Below are 15,316 nucleotides of genomic sequence, written 5' to 3'. Positions count from 1 at the left end.
AATTCCTCAGTGAAGATTTCATAAAAATCGCCTATTCACCCCCCCTCTAGTCGACTTAACGCACTTTCAATTGTAAGTGCATCTAGTGACCCTTAGTGATTTTGGTGTATTGAAGACTTATAGCTTAAGGGACCGATGCGTTTGTGAGTGTACACAGCTCTATAAGTCTATGAGGAGTTTGATATTTACAGAGAAAGTCGACCCCTAAAAATGAATATCTTCGACTGAAGACTTTGGATTTCTGAAGACTTTCTGAAGACTTTGAAAGTGAAGAGATTGGTGTGACCTTGAAGACTTGGTATTCATTTGAGGAACATGAAGCGTGAAGACTTTTGTTTTCGTGGTTTCATTTTCTCTTTCTTGAGTCATAGGAAACACCGTACTGTTAAAGGGGGTCGAGGAAATACTAAGGAAAAATTTCCAAGTGGTGCTCAACTCAAAATCCTACACCTACCAATCCCTTCGAGTGAAGCAATTGGAAATCTCATACAGCTCGGTCAATTTCTTCAGTGACACGGACGAAGTTCTTGTGGTCTCTGAGGAATTTGTTCTGACTGAGGAGTTAGGAATTCGCCAGTGCGGATTGCCTACAAGTGAGGAACATGATAGCCCTGAGGAATTTGATAGTCAAATTTCCGATCGTTGCTGTGGTACGCACCAGCTGTCCCAAAATATCTATCCACCTAACGGTCATATCATTGAAGGGCATTTATGTCTTATCATGTCGGGCTGCTCCCGTGGCTATAAATAGCCGCCCCCTACAACCACTAGCTGGTTGGCTGCTCCGAGAGAAACTGACACTTCTCATTTGAGAGCATCCCATCCTCCGAGGACTTAGAGCGAAAATCATCAAGTGAGGAAAACCCAAACCCAAACACCTACAAACCCAAAGTGATTGAGCATCACTGAAGAGATTGATCCTGTGTGGATCCGACGCTTGTTACCTTTGAAGACTGTGAATCTTCCAGACGGTTAGGCATCATGGTCTAGAGCATCCAGGAGGAAATTGTGGATCGCCGAGTGACCGAGTTTGTGAATGTTTGGAAGTCACCTGAAGACTTACCACGAGTGATTGGGCAAGGTCTGTGTGACCTTAGCTCAAGGAGAATACAGCGATCCACAATTTCCTGACAGCAGTTGGAACTGGTCTACCAAATAATGTCTTCACCAAGCCTACTTGTTGAGGATATAGACCTTAGAGTCACCCGCCAGGAGGGGCCGGGTTACTCGTACGGTCGTCGCCAGAAGCCCGGAGCCAAGCTGGAAGACGATGGGCCAGAGATGGGCTAAGACGCGGATACGGCTTAAGGCCCATAGTTACAATCATTATTATCGTAGAACTTGTAGTGTAAGGCAAGTATGACTGAGAGTCCGAGCCGGACACTCTTATGAGCCGGCCGGGACTCTAAGGGCTGCTGGGCGTCAGCCTCGCTATATAAAGGACGACCCAGCAGCGATTTAGGGACAACAACGATCTCATCGAGAGCCGGGCATAGCAGTTTAGCTCCCTGGTGATCGTAACCCTAATCAATACCACCTCAAACTGGACGTAGGCTTTTACCTTCACCGTAAGGGGCCGAACCAGTATAACCCGCGTGTTCCTTGTCCCGCATTAACCCTTTCAAGCTTCCTAGTTGCGATGGCTCCACGACTAAGTCCTAGCTCGAGGACATCTGCCGTGATAATTCCACGACAGTTGGCGCCCACCGTGGGGCCGGCGCACGGTGGATTTGAGTTCTTGAAGGCAGCTTCGAAGGGCTCAAGGGATACGCTGTGGGCCGGATGACCAAGAGTCGTCGCGGCAAGCTCTACATCGACGATGCAAACTGGGGCCCCGACGCCGGCTCAATTGAGTATGGGTACCAGGTCCCCTTCGGCGGAATTCATGTTTTCATTGGCAAGATTGGTGAGCCAGGCCCTGAGCCGGATCTCTACACCGATCTCATCGAAACGGCTCAGCGCGCACGACCCGCCCGGGCCTGGCTGGCCTTAAGGCATGCTTTTGTGGGGTGTATCCATGGAGAACTCTTCGATCGATCTAGATCTGGTGATGAGACGGCCGCCGGCTCTGACGGCGAGTCGGCCACCGATGAGTCAAACTCGTTGTACCAACTTCAAGATGGTAGGCTCATGGGTTGTTCCGATGGCGACAGTATTCCGGACCTATTTGAGCCGCCAAGTCAGGTTGGAGTTTTTATGGCTGGTGCGCAGCCTGTTCAGAACCCCGCGGCTGGAGCGGGAAACCCGGTGCCTTCTCCGGCTCAGGTGCTAATGGATCTCACGGACAAGATGACGGCCCTGTTAACCACCACGGTTGACCCGGCGGATCAAGCTCGGCACGATGCGGAGGTGGCACAGCTAAAATTGGATCTAGTGAAGGCTAAAGAGGATCTTGCAGCGGAAGGGTTCAGGCTGGCTGCGGAGAGGGCGTCTCTCGATGCCCAAACTCAGTTGATCCAGGCGCAGTCCTTCCAACTCACGATGGATCAAAACGCGGCCAATGAGGTCCTGAGAAGGAGGCATCAAAAGGCCCAATCTCGACTCCCTCCGGTTTACGATCCACGCAACCTCTTCAACACGCCAGGTGCAGGGTCTAGTAACCCGCCAGGGGTCATAGCGCCCGGGTCAGGACCCCTTTTTCAGCCACGAGTGATGGGGCCTCCCCAGGTGCCCCCTGCCCCGCCTCAGTATGTGCCAATACCCCCGGGTCATTATAATAACCCGCTGGAGAACATGGTCGCTGCGGCAGCACGGCTGGCGGCTCTACCAGTTGACGGCGACTCTCCGACGGCTATTGAGACCCGCCGGGTCAGGGAACTCCTTCAGACAGCACTGGCGCAGCAAGAGGCATACTCCTACAGCCGGGACAGGATCCACTCGACCCCTCGTCCAGGCCAGAGCCCAAATTACAGCCGGCACATGGTCTCAGCAACCGGCTCAAGTAACGTCCGACGCCATGACCCGCCCCCTGGCCAGGCCCGCCTCATAATGGAGCCTTTTACGCAGCAGACCAAGCGCGGCAAGAGGCGGAGCAAGTACCTCAGTTGACGGCTTACCAGACCCCCCCGGCTTATCCGACGACTTCCATTGATGTGGGTATCCCTACCAGGACCGGGGGTGTCCCTTGTTTAGTGCCAGCTATCCGTAATGAACGTCTACATAAAGACTTCAAGGGCCCTAGGAAGGTGCCTAACTACACAGCTGACTTACAACCCGCAGCCTGGATCGAGAGTTATGAGATGGCTATGGAGCTGCTGGAGGTCAGTGAGGCGGCCATGGCCAAGTATTTCACCATGATGTTAGATGGGACTGCCCGCACTTGGTTGAAAGGGCTACCACCGAATTCCATTGGGTCTTGGGCCGAGCTGAAAGCACGGTTCATCCAAAACTTCAAAGATACCTGTAGGCAGTCTATGTCAATTGTGGATTTGACTAACTATAAACAGCAGGAGGGTGAGTCCACGACGCATTGGGTTCGCCGGGTTAAGGAGATCATACACTCATCAGACAAGATGTATCCCGGCTCAGCAGTTCTAATGCTGGAACAGAATTGTCGTTTTGTGCCCCTGAAGATGAAACTCGGGCGGCTTAAGCGCGACTGCAGTGATATGGGTACACTAATGGCAGCTCTTGTCAAGTATGTCGATTCTGATGGTACCAAGGATCCCCCTTCAGATGATGAAAGGACAGGGAAGGGAAAGAAGAACAGCAATGGCAAGGGTCCTCAGTTTATCCCGGGGAACCAAGGAGGAGGCAAGCGCAAGGCAGATGGCAGCCTAGAATTTGTGGCCAACGCCAGCGCACAAGGCAACAACCAGCGACGCAAGGGGAGGCCCCCTCCCCGAGGCGGCGGGTCAGGACCTTCACTGGAGCAGCTGTTGAATGAGCCTTGTCCGAGGCACGGCTCTAGAGAGAAGCCAGCGACTCATCTGTGGAAGGATTGTGCAATCATGAAGGCCTTTAAAAACTACAATGGCCCGGGCGGCGGCTCAGGCGCCGGCGGTTTTCATGGCCCGGGTGGCGGCTCAAATTCCGGTCCTCAGAACGGTCAAGGGGCTTTAATCAACAGTCTGGCCAGGGTCATCAACAGCAGCAGGGGGGTTATCAGACCAATCCAAAGCAACTTAGCGGTGGACAGTATCATGTGTTTACCACTAGTTTCTGCAAGCGAGATCAGAAGCTTCACAAGAGGGCTGTGAATGCTGTTGAGCCGGCAGTTCCACGCTACTTGCGGTGGTCTGAACAGCCTATAGTATGGAGCAGGGAGGATCACCCCCCCGGGTGGATAACCCGGGCCACCTGGCATTAGTCGTGGCCCCTCAAGTTGGAGGATATAAGTTCACAAAGGTGCTCATGGACGGAGGCAGCGGCATCAACATCCTCTACTATGAGACTTTCCGCCGTATGGGGTTGGTTGATAAGAACCTCAGCCAGTCAAACACTATCTTTCATGGTGTAGTACCTGGTAAGTCGGCTTATCCAGTCGGCAAGATCGAATTGGAAGTGGCCTTTGGTGATGAGAACAACTACAGGGTGGAGAAATTGACCTTTGAGGTAGTCAAGATAAGAAGTCCATACCATGCTATATTTGGACGGCCGGCTTACGCCAAGTTCATGGCACGACCGTGTTATGTGTACTTACAGCTCAAGATGCCGGGTCACAATGGGACCATTACGGTTCACGGCAGCCGGAAAGTGGCTCTGGAGTGTGAGGAAGGCGATGCGGCTTATGCAGAATCTGTTTGTGCTACAGAGGAGTTGAAGTTCTATAAGGACAATGTTGACCCAACAGATATGACCTCTCTGAAAAAGCCGACTACGGAGAATGAACCGGCGATGAAATTTAAGTCGGCTGATGAAACTAAGCTTGTTGATTTTGTTCCAGGAGATTCATCTCAGCAGTTTAGCATCAGTGCCAATCTGGATCCAAAATAGGAAAGCGCGCTCATCGAGTTCATCCGTGAGAATAGGGACATCTTCGCATGGAAACCCTCTGACATGCCAGGTGTACCTAGAGAACTCGCTGAGCATACTCTCAATGTTGATCCAAAATTTAAGCCGGTCAGACAATTCCTTCGGCGGTTTAACGAAGAGAGGCGGAAAGCCATTGGTGAAGAGGTGGCCCGGCTCTTGGCGGCCGGGTTTATCGTTGAAGTCTTTCACCCAGAGTGGTTGGCTAACCCGGTGCTCGTACTCAAGAAGAACGGCACCTGGCGGATGTGTGTGGACTACACGGACTTGAACAAGGCGTGTCCGGCTGATCCTTTTGCCCTCCCCCATATTGATCAAATCATTGATGCTACGGCAGGTTGTGCACGTTTAAGTTTCTTGGATGCTTATTCCGGATATCATCAGATTAAGATGGCAGTTAAGGACCAGGAGAAGACGGCGTTCATCACTCCCTTTGGAGCCTTCTGCTATGTATCCATGCCCTTTGGGCTTAAGTGTGCACATGCGACTTATCAGCGTTGTGTACAAAACTGTCTTCATAAACAGATTGGGCGTAATGTTCACGCTTACGTGGACGATATTGTGGTTAAATCCATAAAAGAGGAAACCCTGATAGATGATTTAAGGGAAACCTTTGATAATCTCCGGGTCTATAAGATGATGCTTAACCCGGCCAAGTGTGTTTTTGGTGTTCCTGCAGGCAAACTTTTGGGCTTCTTGGTTTCTGACAGAGGCATTGAGGCTAACCCGGAGAAGATCAAGGCCATCACCTCCCTGGCTAAGCCGGCGTGTATCAATGACGTTCAGCGCTTGGCGGGTCGCATCGCTGCTTTAAGCCGGTTTATAAGCCGTTTGGGTGAGAAGGCCATGCCCCTATATCAGTTGATGAAGAAAACTGATAAGTTCGTCTGGAATGATGCAAACGCACGAGCCCTTACTACTGTATGTGGCGGCAAACTGACAAGGAGCCCTTACTACTGTATGTGGCGGCAAACGCACGAGCCGTCAGTGTGGCTATTGTGGTGGAGCGCAAGGAGGAGGGTAAGGAGCATCCGGTTCAGCGGCCGGTTTATTATGTCAGCGAAGTACTCATTGAGTCTAAGCAGCGGTACCCGCATTGGCAGAAGCTGGTATATGGTGTGTTCATGGCGAGCCGGAAGCTTAAGCATTATTTTCAGGGTCATCCCATCACTGTGGTCAGTTCTGCTCCTCTTGGTGATATCCTTCAAAACAGAGAGGCCACAGGGAGAATTGCTAAGTGGGCTATAGAACTTGGACCTCATGGTCTCAAATATGTGCCACGCACTGCTGTTAAGTCTCAGGCCTTGGTGGATTTCATCAATGATTGGACAGAGTCACAAGTACCCGAGCAAAAGCCGGATAACACGTATTGGACTATTCACTTCGATGGGTCCAGGCAGTTGGAGGGCTCGGGGGCTGGCGTTGTATTGGCTTCCCCTAAAGGTGACAAGTTCCATTATGTGCTACAGTTGATGTTTCCTTGCACTAACAATGCGGCTGAGTATGAGGCCTTGCTCCACGGTCTTCGGATGGCTAAGGAGATGAGCTTGAGCCGGGTAAGGTGCTTCGGTGACTCGGACTTGGTGGCTCAACAAGTATCAGGCAAGTGGGATTCTAAGGACCCTCTAATGGCGGCTTATCGCCGTGAGGTTGATGCTATTGCTGGGCACTTTCAGGGCTACCAAGTAGAGCACATTGATCGCAGGAAGAACGAGGCGGCTGATGCTCTAAGCCGGCTAGGCTCTCAGCGAAAGCCGGTGCCGCCTAACACTTTCCTGGACGTCCTGTACAACCCTTCGGTTAAGTTGCCTACAGAGGAAGACTTGGCTGTCCCTGACCCGGAGGCACGACTGGTGGCGGCTCTTCATGTCATACCAGACTGGACAATGCCATATCTGGCTTATATGACCCGGGGTGAGTTGCCTGAGGATGAAACTTTGGCCAGGCAAATAACCCAGCGGGCTAAGTCAATGATCGTTATCGATGGCGAATTGCATCATCGCAGTGTCATGGGAGCATTTCAGCGTTGTGTCTCCCCTGAGGAGGGTCAAGAAATCTTGCGTGAGATCCATGAAGGGGATTGTGGCCATCATGCCGGCTCAAAGTCCCTTGTGGCCAAGGCTTTCCGTCATGGTTTTTATTGGTTGACGGCTCATGCTGATGCAGAGGACTTGGTCAGCAAGTGCGATGGTTGCCAGAGGTTTTCACGACGGGCTCATGTGCCAGCTCAGGAGCTGAGGATGATCCCCATCACTTGGCCCTTTGCGGTCTGGGGGCTTGATATGGTTGGGCCTTTTAAAAGGTCCAAGGATAAGAAGACCCACCTCTTGGTGGCAGTGGACAAATTCACAAAGTGGGTGGAAGCTGAGCCAGTTAGCAAGTGCGATGCAGCCACGGCGGTTCAATTTATGAAAAAGGTGATTTTCCGCTTTGGCTTTCTGCACAGCATTATAACTGACAATGGCACCAATCTCTCCAAAGGCGCCATGGAAGAGTTTTGTCAACGAGAGCATATCCGACTTGATGTTTCCTCAGTGGCTCATCCTCAATCCAATGGTCAAGCTGAGAGAGCTAATCAGGAGATTCTGAAGGGCATCAAGCCCCGGCTTTTGGTCCCTTTGCAACGGACGCCGGGTTGTTGGGTGGAGGAGTTGCCCTCCGTCTTATGGAGCATCAACACTACTCCTAACAGGTCTACAGGCTTCACGCCTTTCTTCATGGTTTATGGAGCAGAAGCAGTCCTCCCCAGCGACATCCATCACGACTCACCTCGCGTGGCGGCTTATGTTGATACGGATAATGAACAGGCGCGCCAAGATGCTCTCGACTTGTTGGACGAACAGCGTGATGTGGCAGCAGCCCGGTCAGCGATTTACCAACAAGACCTGCGCCGTTATCATAGCCGCCGGGTCAAATCCCGGGTCTTCCAGGAAGGCGACCTTGTGCTCCGGCTCATCCAGGATCAAACAGATGCGCACAAGTTATCCCCACCTTGGGAAGGACCCTTTGTGGTCAGCAAGAACTTGCACAACGGGTCATATTACCTCATTGACGTTCGGGAGCACAAAGATTCACGTAAGTCGGAGGAGGAGACCCGTCGGCCGTGGAACATAGCTCAGCTTCGGCCTTACTACACTTGAGCCACCGGCTCTCGTGGTGTACATATTTCTCTCAGACATGTATATATTATGATAAAGCAATAAAGCAGGACCTCTGTCCTATTTTCTCCTCCAAATATGCACGTGTTGTTTTTATTACAAGATTACATGATGGCTTAAAGGAGGATCCGGCTTATGATCGTATTCGAATCGAGCCGTAAGCAGTAAAGTCACTTGGGGGCTTCCTGTTCAAACATGGGTCGTATTCGAACCAAAGAGAACATAGCTGTCGATACCCATTTGATTGGCAAAATGCCGAGCTCATTGGGAGGTTACCTTTGGTCACATTTGAATCATAGTTTAACCCCTCTGAGAACCGACGTGGATCGTATTCGAATCAGCGTCGTTAAACAATTTCTTAAAATCACTTGGGGGCTTCCTGTTCAAACATGGGTCGTATTCGAACCAAAGAGAACATAGCTGTCGGTACCCTCTTGATTGGCATCGCCACACCCGCTGGGGCTATGTGATCGTATCCGAATCTTAGCTTAACCCCTTTGGGCCGGGTCTCTGGTCGTATTCGAACCGGAAGCTCCTAAGTTCTTATGTTCTATCACAAGTTTACTCTGATTATGTCAAGGTGTGTACGGCCGGGTCTCACTTTGCCGGCTTAACTTTGGTTTACCATGTTAGTTGACCGCCATGGGTGTCATTACGACAGGTAAATCAGAGTTAAGATACCAACCTTGTTCCCGGGTTATTTAAACCGGAAGTATGCTTACAGGCCGCTAAGTGTGTTATTACGGCTGTGTTAAGGAGATAATTGAGGACCAGTCTCTTTTGATTCATATTCTGGGTTATCTATCCAAGACACCTGATTCTCAAGGCGGTAAGCCGCCTTGAGACTTGTGATTTGCCTTTCTGTGCAGGATACTTAAAGGTACCTCTTTGAGGTTGAGAAAAACAAAGGGATGATTATGACCCGGAGAAACATTAAAGAGACAACTTCAAAAGACCTTGGCATTCAATACGTGCACGATGGCACGGCAGAGATAGACTGTTGCACCTACTTTGTTACAAAACTCATTAAATCTAACAAGGGTGGAGCATTGTTTGGTAAACCGACAGCCGAGTTACGATGCCCGCTGAGTGGAAGTCTCCGGTTCGTTCCTGTCCTCTCCTCCGGCTGATCCCAAGACTTGGAAGGTTGATGACTTCCAGTCGATGCCGCTGAGAGCCTCGAACTGAGCTTCCTCGTCAATTAACCCGGCCGGGTCAATCTCCGGGGTGAAGGTGTGCTGACGAGCCGGCGGGATCAGGCTGAGGGCTTCATAGCGAGGGGTTGGAATCCTCTGATTCTCCGCGTCATAACCCGGCTGGTACTTGGTCAGATCCGTGTCATTCCCGATGAGGGTGGCCACTGGGCGTACAGCCTTCACGCACGCCGCGAAGTCCTTCTGATCGAAAGCTGAGCTGTCTTCCTTCAGGCTTGGATAACCCAGGGCGATGTCTGCCGGGTCTAGCTCCGGCAGGAATGCCTTGGCCCGGCTCAGCGCGGCGATTGCTCCGGCTCTCGCGGAGGCCCGTCGCAGCTCTTGGATCCGCTGAGGCAGAACGGCGAGCCGGCGCAGGACTTCGGCCAGATGAGTTGGCACCTCGTTGGATAGGGCCACCACAGCTAAGGCACGCTGTGACCCGGTGTAGAGCTGTTCCACCAGGGTATACACGGCCTTTAGCTTGGTGACCACACTCTGGTTGAGGTTGGCACTTCTGGGGCCTGTTTAACAGAATCAGATAAGCCGGCGGCGAGGATGAATACTGAGATATAAACATTCTGACATTTATGAAAGCCGGCGAGGCGACTTACCGAAGATGGCGGCCACCATTTGGGAAACCTGGCGCTTTAGGCCGGAGAGCTCGGCGGTCTTCTCAGAGAGAGCCTTCTCCGCCTGTTCCGCCCGGGTCACCAGTGCGGCCTTCTCTTCGGCCCAGGCTTTTCTCTCAGCATCAAACTCGGTTTTCAACTTTTCTTGAGTGGCGATGCTGGATACAAACTTGGCGTTTGCCTTCCGGGTCTCCATCTCCTGCATCTTCAGCCGGCTTTTGAGATCCGTAAGGTCCGCCTCTAGCTTCTTGCTCACAGCCTTTATAAATTTACGGGTTATTAACAGTTATTATATAAGTCCCAAGCGTTTTCCAAGCAAAGACACTTGGCACTTGGGGGCTAATGCATATTGAATGTATCTATCTACATACTGCCGGCTCAATTGAGTAAGCCGGAACCTAAGTCTACAACATATTCAATCATAAGTCGTCGACTTGGGGGCTAGCATGGCAAAGGTAACTATGCAGTAAGTAAGAACACAGCAGAAGGATACCTCAGATTTTTGTTGGATCTGGTTTACCATGGCGACCTCCGCGTCCCGGCTCTTGTGCACCTGGCTGATGTAGCCGGAGACGAGCTCTCCAATGCTCAAGTTGATGTAGTCGGAGAGGTCCGGGTTCACCCGGTGGGGCTGCAGCAACTCCCCCTTCGCGGAGCATTTGGCCAGCACGGTCGGTCTCCCCGGCTCAACGAACTCCGTCCGGGTGATTACCACGTCCGGGTCGTCTGCTGGCGGAGCTGAGCCGGAGGCCTCCGGGTTAACCGAAGCTTCGGTCGTTGCCTTGGTAGTTGGGGCAGTGGCTTCAGGTGCCGTGTCCATTGGAGTGGTGGCTTCGGGGGCGGAGGCAGCTGGCGGCTCTTGAGCCGTCACCTCCGGTTCAGGTAAGTCCGGCACTCCGGCTGACCTGGTCTTCTTCACTCTTTTGGTGAGCTTTGCCTGGGCGCTGAAAGGACAGAAACATTCAGCACAAAGAGAGTAAGTATAGACAAGTATAATGTGAGATGGTTGTCATTACCCGGGCGCGGTCTTGAAAGTCGGAAGACTCGACTGCATAGAGTCGCCCGAAGAAGGGGAGGTCACCTGATAATTGGAGTCAGAAGAATTGAGTGGCTGACGGATAACACCCGCCAACGGATGAAAAGGGTACAAGTGAGGAAAAACCTCAGTTCGACGCTTCCTTGTTGCATCGGGTAACCCGGCGGAAAGATCGGTGTCCTTGTTGGTCCGGGTGTGACGCCTGCTTTCATGAACCTGTCGCTTCAAAATAAATTGAGCGTCTTGGTGAGCTAAAGGATGTGAAAAGCTTACTTTCCGGGTTACCCTTTGGACTTTCAGCTGTGGCAAGGGCTCCGAGTCGGAGGAAAGTGACATTACCTCTTCAACCACCGGGTTACTTGCGCCGGTGTCATCCTGCCAATGAGCAAGTATTGATAAAGCGGACAGCAACAAACAGTGAATATAGCAAGGATTTAAATGCTCAGGAGTTACCTCTGACTCGGAGCTGTCGCTTAATTGCATCAGCTCTGAAGCAGTAGGCCTGCTTCCTTTTTTGCGAGGGGCGGCTTTCTTGGCGGCTTTCTTCGCCTTCCTGGCTTTCTTGGCCGCCTCATGGTCATATTTGACCCGCCAGAACTTATCATCAGCCTGAAAAATACAATGATGGATTCTTAAAACGGTTCAGATGAAGGTTATATGCAGACAAAGATAAAAGTTAAAGTCAGCGGCTTACCACTGGGGCTGGATTGGTCTTGCAGAAGGGGGCTAACCCGGTCCTTCCGCATTCTGCCAGACTCTCGTTTAAAAGAGCCTTGGTCTCCTCCTCTGCAACGTCTTCTGGAAGATCATTGCGGCTGTGCCTCTGAGGGTCATCCTTTCGCCCGGTGTACTCACACATTAAGCCGGGGCGGCGGCTCAACGGGATCACCCGCCATGAGATCCAGACCCGGACCAGGTCGATTCCGTTCAGACCGTTGCCCAGGAGGGCCTTGATTTTGTTGATAGTAGGAAGCAGAGGCTGGCGCTCCGCTTGAGTCAGCTTGTCCGACAGTGGGTGAGTCGGCTCCAGACGTGTTGGGCGAAAGCCGGGCAGCGGGCTTTCATCAGCCGGGGACATGTCTTGGCAGTAGAACCAAGTCATGTTCCAGTCCTTGGGGTGGCTCGGCGGCTCTACGTAAGGGAAAAGACAGTCCCTACGCTGCTGGATGGAAATGCCACCTAACTCCAGACTTGGCCCGTTGGCGCACTCATTCTGGCGGTTTAAGTAAAACAGCTCTCTGAAGAGCAGCAGACTAGGCTCTTCTCCAAGGTACACTTCGCAAAAGACTTGGAAATTACAGATGTTGGATACGGAGTTGGGTCCTATATCTTGAGGCCGCAGGTCGAAGAAGTTGAGCACGTCCCTAAAAAACTTTGAGCCGGGCGGTGCGAAGCCCCGGCTCATATGATCTGCGAAGATCACTACCTCCCCGTCCCTTGGCTGTGGTCTTTCTTCTGACGGGTCAGGGGCGCGGTAGGACATGACTTCTTTCTTAGGAAAATATCCGGACTTAACAAAATTGGCTAGGGTCTCGTTGGTGACGTTGGACCTCATCCAGTTGCAAGTGATGGGAGCCTTGGGAGGCATGGTGAAAGTTGGTGGTCTATGACAAAAAGGAAAAATGTCCGGGTTAATTATAAGCCGGAGATCTACAGTTCAAAATTAAGGTGGCGGCTTATGAAGGGGACTAATGATATATACTCAGTTAAGTCGGAGGATTCTACGAAACATGGTTTTCTTTAAGTTGGAGGTTTCTACGAAGCATGGTTTTCTTTAAGTCGGAGGATTCTACGGCGCGTGGTTTCTTTAAGCCGGAATTGTAAGCCGCCAAGATTCAATGGTTGCAGTTTTTACTAAGTGTGGTAAAACAGGTTTCACATATTGCAGTAACTTTTTTCGATCAAAATGGTCGGGTAAAAGAAAAAATTTCTAGACCTAGAAACAGCAGTGAGGGAGTTCTTGGGTTCAAACAGAGTTCTTATGCAGTTCAAGGAAGGCTACTTGCGTGTGAAATGGATCTTAAACAACCACCGCACTAGTTCTATGCAGGACTAACATCAAGCAGGAGCAGTAACTAGGAGAACTACCGAACTTGCGGGCAATGGTGACGAACACGAAGAACGTGGATGAACTCTACTGCAGATCTACTCTACGGGGTGGTGAGAACTTACCGAAGCTGAAGAGGTGCGGGAGTCGCCGCCGTTTATCTGGTCCGAGTTAGGGTGATGCAGCGGCCGAGGTTGACGAAGACCGGAGGCGAGACGACGGCGGCGGAGTGCGAGCTCAGTGAGAAAGGCAGCGGCGCGAGGAGGAAGAAGAGAGTGTGAGAAGAGCCCGTCGGGCCGGCCTATTTATAAGGCAAGGTCATAAGTGGGCGCGAAATTCAAGGAGACCACGGCGTGGTTATCTCCCCCCCCCCACGACGCCTCGATTTTCGGAATGACAGTAAAAGCAAAGATCCGTTGCGGATCTGGCGGAGTAAAAAATGGACTTACTGGAGGATGACTTCATGGCGGATTATCCGGAGTCCAGAGGGTGATGTCACTCCGGGTTATGGCCTTCACATGAATTGTAAGCCGGAGATTTTTTCTGTCAGAAAAGTTGAAGATTGACATGAGCCGGCTCAAATCAATCTGGGGCCTAATGTTGAGGATATAGACCTTAGAGTCACTCGCCAGGAGGGGCCGGGTTACTCGTACGGTCGTCGCCAGAAGCCTGGAGCCAAGCTGGAAGACGATGGGCCAGAGATGGGCTAAGACCCGGATACGGCTTAAGTCCCATAGTTACAATCATTATTATGGTAGAACTTGTAGTGTAAGGCAAGTATGACTGAGAGTCCGAGCCGGACACTCTTATGAGCCAGCCGGGACTCTAAGGGCTGCTGGGCGTCAGCCTCCCTATATAAAGGGACGACCCGGCAGCGATTTAGGGACAACAACGATCTCATCGAGAGCCGGGCATAGCAGTTTAGCTCCCTGGTGATCGTAACCCTAATCAATACCACCTCAAACTGGACGTAGGCTTTTACCATCACCGTAAGGGGCCGAACCAGTATAACCCGCGTGTTCCTTGTCCCGCATTAACCCCTTCAAGCTTCCTAGTTGCGATGGCTCCACGACTAAGTCCTAGCTCGAGGACATCTGCCGTGACAATTCCACGACACTACTGGTTCTATTTCCTCAACTCTTTCATTTCCTCATTACTGTCTAGTGTGCTTGTTCATATCTGTTTGAAGACTTTGACTGAAGACTTTCTCAATTTCCTTAGTTCAATTTCTTCAGTCTGTTTGTCTTCATCCTGTTTTATCCTATGCTTACGCATTCCGTACTCTGTATCAGTTTTCATTTCATCATGATGTCCATGTTTATGTTCTGTCATGTATGCATCTGAGTACTTATTCCGCTGCAAGTAGTTCTTCGCTTAGGAATTTCCTCACCCTGAAATTCCTCAGTGAAGATTTCATATAAATCGCCGATTCACCCCCCCCCTCTAGTCGACTTAACGCACTTTCAATTGTAAGTGCATCTAGTGCCCCTTAGTGATTTTGGTGTATTGAAGACTTATAGGTTAAGGACCGATGCGTTTGTGAGTGTACACAGCTCTATAACTCTATGAGGAGTTTGATATTTACAGAGAAAGTCGACCCCTAAAAATGAATATCTTCGACTGAAGACTCTGGATTTCTGAAGACTTTGAAAGTGAAGAGATTGGTGTGACCTTGAAGACTTGCTATTCATTCGAGGAACATGAAGCGTGAAGACTTTTGTTTTCGTAGTTTCATTTTCTCTTTCTTGAGTCATAGGAAACACCGTACTGTTAAAGGGGGTCGAGGAAATACTAAGGAAAAATTTCCAAGTGATGCTCAACTCAAAATCCTACACCTACCAATCCCTTGAGTGAAGCCATTGGAAATATCATACAGCTCAGTCAATTTCTTCAGTGACACAGACGAAGTTCTTCTGGTCTCTGAAGAATTTGTGCTGACTGAGGAGTTAGGAATTCGCTAGTGCGGATTGCCTACAAGTGAGGAATATGATAGCCCTGAGGAATTTGATAGTCAACTTTCCGACCGTTGCTGTGGTACGCGCCAGCTGTCCCAAAATATCTATCCACCTAATGGTCATATCATTGAAGGGCATTTATGTCTTATCATGTCGGGATGCTCCCTTGGCTATAAATAGCCGCCCCCTACAACCACTAGCTGGTTGGCTGCTCCGAGAGAAACTAACACTTCTCATTTGAGAGCATCCCATCCTCCGAGGACTTAGAGCGAAAATCATCAAGTGAGGAAAACCCAAACCCAAACACCTACAAACCCAATGTGA

Source organism: Triticum aestivum, chromosome 7D (assembly GCF_018294505.1).
Source record: "Triticum aestivum cultivar Chinese Spring chromosome 7D, IWGSC CS RefSeq v2.1, whole genome shotgun sequence".
NCBI lineage: Eukaryota > Viridiplantae > Streptophyta > Magnoliopsida > Poales > Poaceae > Triticum > Triticum aestivum.
This window is presented reverse-complemented; position numbering follows the sequence as displayed.